General features: G+C 42.0%; 1 protein-coding gene across 4 annotated transcripts in view; it reads left to right on the top strand.

The window, feature by feature from the left end:
* ZMIZ1 (zinc finger MIZ-type containing 1) overlaps positions 1-15,767 on the top strand; it is a 346,635-nt gene that overhangs the window by 107,137 nt on the left and 223,731 nt on the right. For 3 of the 4 annotated variants that reach the window (XM_065638910.1, XM_065638911.1, XM_065638908.1), the window contains exon 3: positions 13,046-13,128. The exons of the other annotated variant lie outside the window; for it this stretch is intronic. The gene's annotated coding sequence lies outside the window, so the exon portion shown is untranslated. The remainder of the gene's footprint in view (positions 1-13,045; positions 13,129-15,767) is intronic. 4 annotated transcript variants of the gene reach the window in all.

Below are 15,767 nucleotides of genomic sequence, written 5' to 3'. Positions count from 1 at the left end.
TACTCTCTCCTCCCTTTGAACGCACTCCCTGGGTAGCATGGTAGCACCACGCCAGGTTGTGGTCACTCCTCCCGGCGCTGCTTGTGGTTGATGTCCCTGCAGCCAAGCTCCGGGAGACCCGGTCCTCTTTGCTCTGTCCTGCTGGTGGCTGCAGCGGAATCCGCTTCCCAGGGCCACCTTGTGGGACAGGTACCTGCGTCCCTGCGCCCTGGTGTGAGTCAACTGCTTTGGATTACCTTAAAATTGAAACAGTGTCACTGAGGCACTGTAAAAGAAGCATCAGCAATTATTTCCGAGTTCTCCTTTTTTTTTTTTTTAATAAATATGTGGGGGTTTTGCAACCAAAAATATAATAAGCTTATTTTAAAAAAAAAAAAACCACCTACCACAAACCAAACAAATCCACCAAACAAACACCCCGACCAACCAAAAAATCCCCCAACAAAGCAGAAGCCATTGAATTTTAGCATCTTGTTTAGCCTGGTCAGAGGGGTATCATCTGTAAGGATATTTTGTGCCCTGCAAATCAGAATTGCGGGTTGCTGGCTTGTATGTTTGCGGCAGTGATTTTTGCAGTGGGCTGGCAGAGTCTCTGGGTTGAAACCAAGTGTTGGTGGCTGACAGGCGCAGGGGCCAGCGTGTGAGCATGGTTGGGTACAAAGAGCCCTTGTGCGGGCTGAAAAGAGGTGAGATTATAAATGTGAAACTGTTGGAACCATCCTTTGCCTTTGAGTTTAGAGAAATTAAATTTGTTTTAATAACAGATTGAATACCTAGTTTTCCTGCTTTAACACAGCTTGATGTATACAGAAGGCACGGGGGGTTAGTTTTGGAGCAAAGCAGATCATTGGCAGATTGAGCATTGTGTACGTGTGCGCCAAGTTATTCTTAGCACGAGTGAAGCCCAGTCAAAACACTTCTGGTTTGTGTCCTATTCTGCTGTATTTTAAACTAATGCTGTGCATAACTGACATTAGTTAAGGGGAAAATGAAGCGCTGTTTGCTTACATCATGCAAGGTAAAATTAGTGACCAAATTAAAAATAACTCATTTTTCAGGCATGGACTGGAAGCCAGTTGCATGGCAGTACTGTATGAGGAAGAAGCAGCCAGCTCAGTTTTTATATTGCACTCGTTAATGTTTTCCTCCTTCTTCTATCCTTTATGTTGACATTAATGTTAATTAGTTACTCGCGGCAACCAAAAAGTATTGATGAAAGCCTGCAAACCCAGTGTGCTTTTGTAAAATTAGTTTCCTGCTTAAGCAGATATTTTCCTAGTAATTGACACAAACCAGCCTCAGATGGGGAGGCAGAGGCGAGCTGGCTGTATGATTAATTCACCGCGTTCTGTGGTTATTTCATATTTATAGTAAAAAGACTGTGAAAATAGGGCCAGATGCTCCACCCGTGTCCTCAGCTGAAGATCTGGCCTGAATAATTTATTGAGGTGCTATCCTTTACATTCTCTTCAACTAGAGGTCTTGCCATAAAAGCACTAGAATTATAGAACCTTCCTCTTGTTTTCCTTTGCCATTGCTAAAATAGTGGAAGCCCATAGGCAATCCTAATGCTGGTACAGAATAACAAACCATATGTCCAAATGCTACAGTGTGTATATTACAATATGGGAAAAATAACCACCCATTTGTAACTGTATTCTCTCAAATGCTTACTAGTTGCAGGTGTTAAAGTGACTCATCTAAAGTTTTAAGGACACATTAAAGTTGGTTGTTTGAGGTGTTGGTGTTTGGGGGGTTTTCTGGTTGTGTGTTTTGTTGTGGGTTTCTTGTTTGTTTGTTTTAAATTAATAAACAGGCTCTTTTGTTATCCCAGATAACCTAGAGATAAGAAAACTACATCAAATAAGAACTGATCCCCAAAAACATTTTCTCTTTGAAGGGATAAGTAGTTACCTGGTGCCAGCCTTGCGGCTTTACTGTGATCTCCCAAACAGCACAGAAGCCTGCTGCTCTAAATACTTCCAAACAGCTAGTACTCCCTTCTGTCTTACAGGACAGCTAATCCTCCTGATTTTTTTCCCTCTGTTTTGTTTTCTGATTTTCCTTTTTGTGTAGGAATGTCTAAATATTATAAAAGGTCAGGTGGTGTCTGTCTAAGTAATAGATTGCTCCAGGCTTTAAAAATGATGCCTGTTTATGGCCCTGCCATCTGCAGGAGCAGCAGCCTGCCATAAAGTTACTGTATTGATCTGTCACTAGTGCTGTCTTGTCTGTCAAATGAAAAATGGCTTAAACTTATAACCTGGGCCAGCAGTTTTCTTATTGTAAGCCAGACAAAAATGCTATTGATCTTCTTTGCTGAAGTGTTCTTTTCACAGCTTGCCAGCATCAACACAGTGTTGTCCTCACTCAGGTCTAATTAGCTAATAATTTAATGCAACTGAGACACCAGTCTGGGTTTGGCTTAGCAGCAAGGGAATATGCTGTAACTTCAGAAGTACGGGACCTTTTTAAAGCGTGGTCATGATTACAGTGCCTGTCTCAACTTTTATTCTCTCACTTCAGGTTTGATTTCCTCTGCACTAAAGAATAAGAGTGCAGCTAGACGGAGGTGTGCTGTCACTTTGGGATTTGTAGAAGCAAAACCCAGATGCGGTGTTGGTATCTGTAGCTGCGTATGGTGCTCTTGGTTGTGCATTCGCACTTCAACTTCATGATCGCTTCTTGAGTGAAATCAAATAGTTCATTGAATTAATCATGGGAACCCCGTGGTTCGCGAGCTACAGGCCAGACAGACTCAGTCGTGTCTGAGAAACAGTTGATTATACCTTTGGTTGGTTCATTTTGTGGTGGTGTTGTGTGGTGGTTTTTTTCACCACCAACCAAAGAAAAAATCCACTGCTAAACTGTTTTAACTAAAAGTTAATATGATGGATCCTTCTTCCTAAGAAATATATTTTCATAATCCTCCTGCTGCCATGGATGCCAGAAGGTTGCAAGGAAATTCAGGTTGGAAACATGGAAAGATGTAATCTGGTCACACATGTTGAAAACTCATAGGAGTCTTCCACAAGCTTTTCTTGATCTTTTAATTCAAATATTTGGATAATTAGGTACATGGAGGGAAGTTGCCTGCTTCCAGTCCCTAGCTGAAAATAAGAAGCATTTGATACAATTTCAGATGGCGGGGGGATGGCTTAATGCTGTTCAACCCATGTTTAATCTTCTGGGTGGTTCTCCTGGCTTGTATAATACTCGTGTGTTGGTGGAAGTTACAGCCTGTACAGCATTTCTTTTAGAATAAACAGTAATAAAAGCTTCTGCAATACATGTATTTTGCCAAAAAGAGATGGCAGACATCATCTAGCAGTTTTCAGCTGTTACATATTTTTTAAAAGTTCTTGACCAGAGGCAGCTTCTTCCGTATTCTTTGCCTAGCCAGTGTAAGCCACATGTTAGTTTATATTTCAGAATTATGTGTGAGTCAAGTCGTATATTTGTTTTCTGTTCCATGTTGCTGAGCACAGTGTGAGGCAGGGTGTTCGGAAGGCAGAAGAAAACAGATAATCCTTCAGGGAAGTTATTCTTTACTTTCCATACATTGATATCTCTGGGCTGTGGGTGCATGTGTTAATTTAGTGTATGAAAAAGACGTTTAATCTGTGAGGACACTTAAAATTTGCGTGAAATAAGGGAACTTTTGATCTCTGAAAGCATCCTCAATGTGCAATTAACGATTCTGATGTCCCGATGACTCAACAGATGCTTCTGTAAACCAGAAGACATCTGTCAGATTACAAAACTGATGTGCCACTATATGTGATTGAAAGTCACTGCCCATAAATAGGTGTATTGTGATACATATCATAGATGGCACAGATGTCCATCTTTTCAATAGTCCTGTAATAACATTTCATGAGCCACTGTTCATTGTCACTCTCTGGAGGTTGCTATAGTCATGTGAAATGTTCAACTCTTCCTTCGTGTCTTTGTAAACTTGTTTGGGCTTTTCTGCATCTTCTTGGCTCCTTTTTAATGCATGCAGTCTATTGAATGGTATTTTTAATAAAACAGTAAAACTAAAGATTTTTCTAAGCCTTTCTGAAGATTCCCAGTAACTAATTCAACTGATTTTTCGACTGCACTCCATCTGTCTAGAAAAGAAAGAAAATACATTAGTAGTCCACACATGAGCAGCTTATTAGTTCATTTGGTGTGTGCGATACAGTGATTCAAGACTGATGTAAAATATTCATCCACAATTACTGGTGCAGCACAGTTCAAAGTGCTTCCAATCTGTGGGTTTGACTGAGAAATTTAAGGAAAATAGCTGCAAATTGATTCTTAGGTAATTAATGAAACATTTCATTCTTATGTAAATATTAAATGCTTGGGTATATTTTTTCCCTTTTTTTTCTTTTCCTCTTACTGAGCTCCCCTTCCCTGACCTCCATTATGTGTGTGTTTGTTTTATAGGATGGTGGGTGGGCTGGCATGGGGGCATATTCTCCTGGGAGGAAGAATTAATAGCTGAGTCCTGTGACTCATTCACCGAGCAAACAGCTGTTGTCCCTCTAATTCGCCCCTCCTCAGATGTCCATCCCACCCCCGGAGATGAGCTGCCAGAAGGCAGTGTTTGCCTCTTCCTCAGTTGTTGAAATTTTCTGTCCGCTTCTATAACAAAAACGCACTTTCCTTGGCCAGACCATGCCATGCAGACCTGGAGGTGCGGATCCGAGCCCCCCGGCCGGCCCCGCTGTGCGGAGCCTTCCATCCGTCACGGGGACATGGGAGACCGTCAGCGGCAGCCGCATCTCCAAGTATCTGAGCAAGATTTTCCGGGGTCGCTCGCCTCTTACAGGGCAGCGGCTCTGCCTGCTCACAGCCGGGCTGGCTGCTAGCGCCTTTAATACGGGTTAAAAGCTTTTGGCGTGTTGGAGAGAAAGGGCTTTCGAGGACAGGAGAGGAGCGAGTGGATGTTTATGCAGATATGAGGAGTGAAGTCTGTGAGGCAGGACTGGGGTTTTGTTTAGGGTCTCTCCCTCCCTCTCTCAGTGTCACGGAAAATTAATCTGAGTTTTGCAAATGCTATCAGTGGAAGAGTTTAAGAACAGCCCGCAGTAAAACTTGGAAGATCCTGAGGCAAACTTCAGCTTGTTTTGAAATTACTGTCTTTCCAGCTCAGATGTCCACACAGAGCACAAATCGTGCAACGTTGCCGGCTCCTGGCTGCCTCTCCGAGCCGCCCATGACCTCGAGTTTCAGCGCGGGCAGCCTGGCAGGGCTTGGCGTGAGGGGAGGCCCTGGACCCTCCCTGCAGCCCTCCAGGGGACCAGGAAACCGCGGGATCCCAGTTTGGGAGTACTTGTGTAACAGTTTGTGTGATAGATGGCAAGGAGCGCTCATCTGCTGCGACCCAATTACTTCAAGGGAAGACGGGGAGGAAGGCTGCTTCTGGCTATTAAATCCCAAGATATGACTCTTCCTCTGGGGCGTATGTGCAATTACTGCTTTCAGTGCTTTTATTTCTGTGACGTTAATTTGCGTTAAAGGCTTGGTTTGCCTGCCTCTTACTTGGGTCGCGGTGTTGCGGCTTTCCTGCTGTTCGCTTCCCTGGCACGACAGCACCGCGCACACAAGCAAAGCAGGTGATGGTCCCCGCGCCGCACCACGTGCGGACGGACATTTGTACTGTATGCGTGCTTACATGGCGTTTAATCTTACAGAAGAAGGTGGTTAGGGTTTGGTAGTGTTCAGTGAGCTGATGTGAAGGCAGGCAGGAAAAAGGACTTGGCAGTGGATAGATTTGACCTTGTGTGAAACGCCCGGCTTCGCTTTTAGAGGTACATGTTCATCCATAGGTTTTGGCACACCTGCTAGGGACAGTGACTAAAACCAATGAAATCAGTGTTTGTGATTTTTAATTAATGAGTTGACTGGCAGCAATATAGGATGTTAAAATTACTTTTCTCTTTTTTGCCTTTTCACACACATGAACTTGTCTCCCTTAATGTGATTCTTCAGCACATCACTTGAACTGCTTTCTGTTCAAATACCTGTGAGCTCCATTCTGCTTTAACTAAGAGGGGGAAATACGCTTCTCACTTTCACTCCCATGAGTGGAAGATAATAGCTGGAATGGAAATTTGTATATTGATCAAATTTAAAAGGTTATTATGCAGGGATAGTAAAAAAAAAAAAACACCTGTCCCTGGTTTCACATTGCTGACCTTTAAACTTTATTTCAGATAGGAGAATGTGGGAGAAGGAAGTGGGTTATCTGTGTTTTCTTTAGATATTTTAGTAAGAGCTCTTAGATACTGTTCTTTCATTTGAAAATGAATCCACCTAATTTTTAAGTTCCTCTCTTTTAATAAATTAAACTGGAGGGGGTTTTGCTTTCCGCTGCTAAGGTCAGAGCCCTCTCTTATCATCGTTATTTGAGGCAAGTGGACAAAGGAAAATTTTTGAGATTTCAGTCAAGTTCTACCATAGGGTTTTATTAAATGGGAGATCTAGCTCAAAACTATAAGATAGAGGTTGGGGGATTCTTTCTACATGGAAAAAAAAAGTGTTTAAAAAGAACTTTTTAGCTAAGAAGAAATACAGAGCTTTTCCTTATAAAATCTGGGCACAAAGCTCTTGAAATTGTTTAAGACTTGTGGGGTTTTGTTTGTCTGATTTTTAAAGTTTTCTTTAAAAACCATCCTTCTTCACTTTTATGCTCCTTTTCTACCTATGTGTATTTCTGTATATGCAACATTGTTTCTTTCATACTCTATTAGGGGAGAATGTTTTCTGACCAAGATGAGACAAACCTTTTTGTTTATAAACAAAAAGATGTTTAGTGTAACCAAACAAAATGGAAAAGATACATCGGCCCCATCAGTAGTGCTTTAAGTTTATTTCACTCCACTATTTTTCCCTTAATGTAAGTTTTTGTTTGTTTATTGCCTTTTCCCACCAGCAAAAATGTATTACATGCAGCTCTAAGCCATTTGCTGTGCTACTGTGCTGAAGTAGTAATGTCGTAAAGATTTGAAAAAAGTATTCTACTGCCAAATATAAGACATTTGTTAGTCTCAGAGATGATGGCTTAATTTTTAGTATTCCTTGGTGGTTTATATCTTGACATTTCTTATGACCTACAATTAAAATGACTTCAGTTAAGTCTCAACTTATATCCAGATTGCTGAGTGTGGTTGAGTGTCTCCAGGGAGAGCCTTGAACTACTTGCTGAATCAATTTCTTCTTTTCTCAAAACAGATTAAATATGTTTTACCACTTAAATTAAAAAATAAATAACCCCATATGACATAACTGCTACATGTAAAATTAAAAATGCGCCGTGCATATTGAAGGGTGGTAATTTTGATGCCAATGATGTGCTTGATAGTATTCCACCAGAGAGAGAAATGAATGGTTAAAACCAAGCATGTCTAATCCTGTCTCGCTGTTCTGCTAGTCTCGTTTGAGAATTAAGTTGATGGCACACTGCTTGGGTGGGTGCTAGATGTGGCAATAATCTTCTTTAGCAGAGCCTGAGACACTCTGCTAGCACTGCACTGCCTCCCTGGAGATGGATTTTTTTAATTTTTTTTTTTTTTTTTTTTTAAATTTATCTTGTTCATTCATACTGCTTTATTTTCAGGTCAGCTCCTTCTCCTTTAGCAAGATTAGCTGCAGAACTTGCTTGTGACTCACCTGCAGCCTCAGTCGATGCTTCAAGTATAATTTTAGTAGACTCCTGCCTACAGTTTATTCTGTATCCAGCACACGGGAGAAGCAGAGGGAAATCAGTAGCTTCTGGTGCTCTGCAAATCTGTGAAGGGACACCCAGGCAGCTGTATGTCAGGTCAGTCAGATGCACTGGCTGTGCCAAAGCAGCCTTTGTTCCTTCTGACCGCTTCCATGGCTGTGCTTGGGGGGTTATTGTTTAAGGATCTGTAAGTACAATAGGATATAAGGGAAAGGGAAGGGGGAAACTTTTCTGAAATAGAACAGAACAAACTAAAAAAAGTTGCTACAGGAATAGATGGCAAACAGTCTCTAATAATGGGATTTTACAAGAGATGTCCAATCTCCAGAACAATGGTTCAGTTTAAGCCAAGGTTATAATTGTGCTTGTTATCCTGTGCCCGGCCCGACTCCCCTGTGCAGAATAGTCACACCAAATCTTTCTTATTTCGGCTCAGGCCAAAACCACCTGCATCTGGTGGTTGTTTCACAGCGAAGCTGTGGCATATGTCTTCCCAAAAGTGCACCAAAGTGCCTGCTCTTCCAGTTCTGTTTCCCTGTTCCTGCATATACCCCTTCCTCACTCCTGATCTGTACTACTGACTCGTGCGCAGTCCCTTAAATCTGGGACGTGGGGCTGCCCCAGGAACTTGAGGGTTTGTGGCAGGAGAGCAGACGTGGGCGACAGCAATGTTGGCCTGGTGGCTTTAGGTGCACCGGGCCCGTCCTAAATTCACATGCAGCATGGAAAAGAGAGCTGGATGGGTGAAGTTGTTCTTCCAGTTATGGGATTTTTGTGGAATACATTAGGAGAAGCAAAGGATGTTGTTTGTCGATGGAAACTGAAGGTCATGATATCGCTCACTGCTGCTGTCAGGTGTTCAGATATACGAAGGGTATGACACAGCCCTAATGCTCCCTTCTGTCTCAAAGTGAGGAAATGACAACTTCATGGCTTCCTACATCTGAGAAAAAGCGTACTCCAGTTATGTTCTGTCTTTCTTGAAATAATGTGAAACACTAGTTTGAGGTGGATATAATTTCTGTTTATGCAGATAAAACAATTAAAGGCAAATTTTTGTTAAAAATCGAAAAAAATAATTGAGGCAATTGTGACCAAATGAACAAAATTTCTGCATTTACCACGGTGAAAAACGGGGAAAAAAATAAGCAAAAATTATGAATGCCTGTGTTTTACAGCGATGTAGCTGTTGCATTTTGGTGTGATGTGTTTGTCTGCTTTTTGGTTCTGGTTTTAATAAGGATTATTGAGGACCAAGTGTAGATGTAGGCAAAAGTTGAAAGTTGTCAGTTAGAAGCTGCAGCCCCTCTGCCCTCCTTCTTTCTGATTCCCTCCCCTTACATCTTTTCTTCCCACCTTTACTCTCCTTCCTTACCCTGTCTCTCTGCCCAGGAGAGGAGCACACCAACATGCTTTCAGCTTAGCCTCTCTTTTTTCCCCCTCCAAAACCCCTGTTATTTTTCATTGCTTACTTTAGCAACATTTCGTGCTTCTTTTTTATATAAAACTAGCAGACTACTCCTTTTTTTTGGCAGAGGACAGCATCCGATGCTCATCAAGCATATGCTCAGTGTCGATTTTGAGTCGCTTTAGAGTTTCAAAAACAGCCACGTTTCTAAAAACTCCTGAGTTGATAGAGGGCTAACAAGGACTGCATATATTATTTAAACGCTCTGTAGAAGTCTGTCCATTTTCCCATACAGCAGTAGTACTCTTGTTGACCAGTAAGCTTGTTTAGGAAGTGCGGCACCTTATTTTCTTCACTTATGACCCAGTTACAGCCCTGGATAACTGGGAAGTCGGGATTGCCCACATGCTGTAGTTTCACAGGAACTTTGAGTTTGAACATACTCTGCAGTTCAAGGGAGAATAATGCTGGATTGGAAATAAATTGTGAAAGTAGAAAAATACCCTGAAGTGCACCTGCCTTATGTGTTTCTATAAAAAGAATGTACAACATAAATACCACGCAGACAGAGAGTTAGGTCTGTTTTCTAAGGATTACTGTGTGTATTTTGTATTTGCTCTCTCTTTTTTGTTTGGGTGTGTAGAGGCCACGTATTTTGTGCATGGAAACTGAAGGTTTTGCTCTTGGTTACCCCTTAGAATTTTATTTACAGTTATTTAGTCCAGCGCAGGCTGCATCCTGAGTGGTAGGCAGTGAGAGACCCTGGTGTCCCTCTTGCTTTACTTGGAGGATAAAGCTGAGAAAGAGATGTGAGGCTCCAGGGAGATCTAGAGTAGTCCTGTCTCTAAAAGCTGGTGGCCATCAGATGGGACCAGAGAAAGCAAAGAAAGTTGTTTGTGCTTGACCCAAATCTATTGCAATGTTATGGCTGAGACTTAGGAGGCCTCAAGATGAGCTCTGTGTTTTTTCCCTTTTTGGATTTCTTCCAGTTCCCTTCTCCAGTGTTTCTTATATGCTTTAATTTTATGATGCCCAGTTTGCTCTGGGTGTTTCCCTTATATATACTTTAAAACAAACAAACAAAAAACTGAAAGCTGAAATTATGTGAAGATGAGATTTTGGAGAGCTGGCTCTAGGAAAATTCCTAGTATTGCAGGAGACAGGATATAATCTCTAGAGCTGGCAGACCTGCTGTGTTGCCTCTGCTTCCTCCTCTCAACTTCTCCAGCTTCCCTGCTTGTGTTGCTCATCTCCTGCACCGTATTGATTTTTACAGAATAATCTACTCGGAGCAGAGGTTTTGTCTATTATGCACTTGTAATGCACCACATATGCATTACTATAGAACTAATCAAATACAAAGTGCCTGGGATTTCATGCATCGAGCGTCTTGTAGCCAAAAAAGCTTTTGGCCAAAAATCCCGTGTTTTTGTGCTCCCTCTGCTGGATCTGGAGAGTGGGGAACACCCGTGGGTCCCCTCCTGGCTTTTGCCCGTTCTCACCGGGCAGCTCCCATGCCCGGCACCGGTGGGTGTTTGTGGGAAGGACTCGGTGCTTCCCAGTGTGTGCTCCTGCAGCTGCGTCCCAGGACGTGAACCGGGTATGAACGCAGGAAGGGTGGAGATGGTGCAGCACCGAGTTGTGCCGCAGCAAGGCCGTGGCTTCACACCTGGAAAGGGGGGCAGATGCCGAGTTCAGGATGTTTCCAGTTGCCTCTTCTTCCCCACCCACCTGTTCTCATTTTCAGGTGCAGCCTGCTGCCCTCAAACTGTGCCACCGAGACTGTTTTGAGGATCTTCCTAGAAATAGGGTGGGAGAACAGATCAGACTGTAATTAAAAAAAAAAAAAAAAAAAAAATTAGAAACTGATTCAACTGATTCCAGTTCAGAGCAAAACCCTGTGAATTGTGCTGGTAGAGTGGGGGCTGGCAGGAGGGCACAGGCTGGGGCAATGGTTGGGGAGATGGTGCAGCCCCTGAGCAGGTTGTGTGGTGAAACCAGGGAGCAGATGCGGCTGGGGACGGTGCCAGCGTCCTTAGAATAAGCTTGGACCCGATTTGCAAAAGGGGTGGGTGGTCTGCGATGTGAATTCACAGAAATGTTAATGGGTAGCCCTTTTAAGAGGTGCTTTATAAACCAGAGTAGGGGTTGTGGTGCCAGTGTTACAGATGGGCAGGACTAAAGCAGAGAGGAGGGCGCTCAGCGCTGGCGCCGTGTGTTGCAGCCGTGCAGTCGAAGCTGGTTTGAACAGCCTCTGCTCTGCCCTCTGCCATCACGGCTGCTCGCCCCTGCCCACTGCCTGCTCCCTGTGTTTTGTTGGCACAGCTGTTTACGAGACAGCATGCTGATGGAAATTAGTTCTCCCGATCCAGCTAACCATGCAGCTGCACAAATGCGGAGTTGGAAGCGAGTGCCCAGGAGAGGGAAGTGAGAAGGAAAGTTTAAGCTGCCAAGTAAATGCTACAGCCTGATTTACTGAAGTCCCATCCTGTCGCACCTGGAATGGTACCCAGCTCCTGGGGCAGGCAGAACAGAAGTTCAGCCTTTGGAGGAACGAACTTAGAAGCTGGATAAACAGCTAGATCCAGCTACATTAAAGACCCAGTCTACGTAAGCTGAGAAAGTCATGTTAACACATACTAAATCTGAATCAATTAACATGTTTTTCCTGGCTTGTCTAAGCAGAACAAAAGCACTGGGGAAAACTTCCGGATGCGAATAAATGTGTTATTGGGGGAAAACATTCACAGTTCAATGAGGCCTTAAAAGCTAATCATTCACCCGGGGTGCCTGTCAATATGTAACTTCTCTAAAATTGCTATTTGTTGTGGGACAAGAAAACCGGCAGAGTTCCTGCCTGAAGCAGACGGTCCCTTGGTGGCACCGTACATTTTGGGGTGGGATGACTGTTTCTAACATATGGTTTTCAGACATGTTTTTATTCTTTGTGAATTATCGGCGAACAGAATACGTGTGACTGCAGAACAAATATTGAATGTGACTAATAAGTTATTTGTAATAACTTGACCTTTTTCTTCTGCATTTTTTAAGTCACTGGTGACTTTTGCATCCTACAAGTTGTCATGGAAGCATCTGCTCCCACAGCTCGGCCTTGGGGAGGAACCTGGACTGGCCATGAATCGTGTGCCTTATTTTTTCCTGTAATACTTGCTTTTTCATGTTTGAGAAATTCTTTTGCATGAAAGTTACTTGCAAGTTAGTCAGAAGAGAAGCAAAACATAGTCAATGTGTTCCTTTCTTCAATATTTCCTGAGTTTTGGAGACTAGTAGTATAAGGCTGTCAGGACACTTTATTTGCCTGCTGAAAGAGCATGTAACAAAATACATACTGCCCATAAACATTCTCGTCTCCCTTTGCAGTCTATAATTAAAAAGCATTTCCTAGAAGTCACAGTGCTGTGCCAACATAATCCATAAAGTTGCTTTGTTTTGCTACGGACAGGATGGTGGTTTTGAGGTATTTGGGCACATTCGCTTAAGCAGATTTGGGGAGTTGGTTTATGTGTTTAATAGCACTTAGGTCAGAACAGTCAGCAAGTACCCTTTATAAAGAGAATACAAGAGGCTTCAGCATAACCTTTAACTGAGAAAAAATTACCATTTGGCTCAGGAAATTTTGATATAAACCTCAACAGAATTCTTATTATCTTTTCTGCATCTAATTGTTACAGGCAAGATGATCTATAAGACTTAAACTGCTGAAATGAGTCTCAAAATCTTAGGGGTGGCAGAGCTGGGCTGCGACCCTGACCCAGCCTCAAATCTGCTCTTCCAGGCTTGGTCCTGGGATTCTTAAATGCTCTTGATTCACGTCAGGTCTGTTGACTGAGCTGCTTCAAATGCTGCCATGTTATGCAGGAGACCAGAAGGGTAATGTGTCTACGTTTTTATTGCAGGAAAATGGATCTTGTTATTTGAGGGTGTTGAGGAAACAGTCCCCAGCTACCGAGAGGAAGAAAGGCCGGTGGGATATATTCAGGTAGGAAAGTTTTATGGACCATCAGGTGGTAAAAACACTTGTTGCCTTCAGTATCCTTCTAGACACTGCATCGTGTTTTATGCTTTAACGGCTGATCTGGTCACTATCAAAGTTTATTTGTTGTTTTAAGAAGTGGTCCCGTTTGGTCAATTGATTGCAACAACAAAACACTGCAAGCAAAGCCCTCAGCATAAACATTCCTCGGGCTATCCCTGGTACAATATTGGTCCTGATACAGAATACAAACAAATTACTCCTTGGATGAGCCATTCAAGCTATAAAACAGAGCAATAATATGTTCTGCTTGCTGCCAATAAATGTGCATTTATAATAAACAAAGTAGAAATCCCTGAGTATTGAAACTACTGTTCATTTCTAATGTGTTCAATAGTTCATGTCCAGCTGTTGTACAGAATTAAAAAAAACACGGAGTGGGCACCCCAGGGTTTCTGTTGCCTCCCCGCCTTAAGAAAAATAACCTTTGCAAACTTGTTCCGTTCCTGCTTTTTCTTTGTTTTGGGGAGTTTTAGGTATTTTACAAAGCAATAGACAATCTTTGCCCTACTTCTAGTGTAGTTCGGAGCTTCTCAAGAATTTGGTCTTCATCTTAATTTTTTTGTGGACCAGCTGCCATTCCTTACACTGTTATGTGAGTCATCTCCACTTTCACTCCTTGTTGTATCCCCATGGCATTTCCTTATATTGGGAAATAGCATTAAAGACACTTTCATACGTTTGTAGTTGTTTTGAATGCAGCTGAAATTAGGATGGGAGAAGTCAGTACCCTTGTGGCCATCACCACTGACAGTGCATGGATGATAACTGAACCCATTTCCAAAAGGAAAGAAGTTAATGATCATCAGAACATAGATTATTTTTTTTTAATCTGCTCTACCATGCTCATATAATCCTCCTCCCTCTCATCCATGTTTTCAGTGATGCGCTTTGATGAGCTACAGACAGTTGACCTGAAGGCATTTCTTGATGAACATTTCTGTCTGCTCTGAGCCTTGAAAAATTCAACCTTTTCAAGAGCTGTATGGGAGAAAAATGTGTAAGACTAATATTTATAGGCTGAAAGAGAGGGAAGAGGAAAGACTAAAGTGTAAAACTTGCTTCCAGCAGATATGCCATCCCTCTTTTACCTCTGATAATTAGAAGCATTTCTGACATGGATACAAAAGCAAGTTGGTGGTGTGTGCCTGCTATTTGCTGTGCTTTTGTACCACAGGACTGTTTTTCTTTTTGTATGGTGATGTTTTCGTCTATATTGTTTTAAGACAAAAACACAAATTTCAACTGATACTCAGCTGTTACGTTATGATTCATCCATACTCCTACATTTTAAATGATTACTTCCAAGTACTTGCACATGGTTGTTGGTTAAAATGGAAGGTTGTTATTCAAGTTCACATTTTGAGTTCTTTTTCATAATGTTTAGCAATGCTCGTGTGTATAAATCTTTTCATTAATAGTTCTAGCTGAAATCATACTGGAAGACTAGAAGGAGGAGAGATTTTAACTATGCCGTAATTTTCACCAGGAAAAGATGTTGGCTATATTAAGAAATACAATAGTGCTGAGTGTAATGCTCATAGGAGATTTAGAGGACGTTGTGAATACTTTTTAGTGGTGCTTTAAAGGGTATACTGTATTTTATGCCTCCTGAATATAGGTCTAAGACTTCAGTCTTTTATTATAAAAAATAGTGTGTATGGGCGTAGCAATGCAGCAAATAATTAAAAACAAACAAAACCACCACCAACAAAAACCCAACCAACCATACCCAACCCAGTTTTAAAGCTACGTTCCCGAAAATTTAATGGAGATTTCCCTTGACTTGAATCATGGTTTAAAAAAAATGAAATAAGAAATATAAGAAATTACTTTTCTGTTCCATGAAGGAACTTGGGAAAGAAGTTCCTTGCTGTGCTTGGGGCCACGTGGCCTCGCTGCTGTAGGGCTGGAATGTTTGCCATGGTATTTCCAGAGGCTTCATAAACACACAGAAAGAACAGGGAGGGTAGGAAGACTCTTTAATTATTATATTCCCTCCCCCCTGCCTTTTTTTTTTTCCTTCTTTTTTTGGCAGCCTAAATTCATTACACTTTAGGCGTGGTGTTTTTTTAGGAATTCAGAAGAGTCTTTATCTGATCCATCCAATGAATTTTAAGAATTAATCTGTTTTTTAAATAGAAAAGTTAAAAGATATTTGACACTTTATTAATAGCTGAATTTGTCTAGAATTATTTCTTACTTAGTCTAATACCTGGCAACCTACATATTAAGCCTAACTCTACTATTTAGATGGTCTTAACGGTTTACTTTTGGCATGTGTCACTGTGAGTGGCATTTAGTAATCTGACTTGATAGCTGTCATCTTGCAAGCTAGAGTAATGCAAACAAGAGATGAGCACTCAAACAAGGTTACGGCGAAGAGCCATTTCCCAAGTCCTGCTGTGGCGGCGTAGAATCCCCCAGTCAAATCAGAAAAGCACAGAATTAGTTCTGGCTCCTGGGATATGGGGGTTGAGATTATGCAAACCTCTTATTTCAAACTGTAGGAATGGCACATGCTCCTTTTGAGACTTGGCAAGCACCAGCGCAAACTGCGATTGTGAGAAGCTCTGTGTTAGTCT

Source organism: Caloenas nicobarica, chromosome 7 (genome assembly GCF_036013445.1).
Source record: "Caloenas nicobarica isolate bCalNic1 chromosome 7, bCalNic1.hap1, whole genome shotgun sequence".
Lineage (NCBI taxonomy): Eukaryota > Metazoa > Chordata > Aves > Columbiformes > Columbidae > Caloenas > Caloenas nicobarica.
The sequence above is the reverse complement of the archived record's forward strand: the minus strand, read 5'-3'. Positions and strand labels throughout refer to the sequence as shown.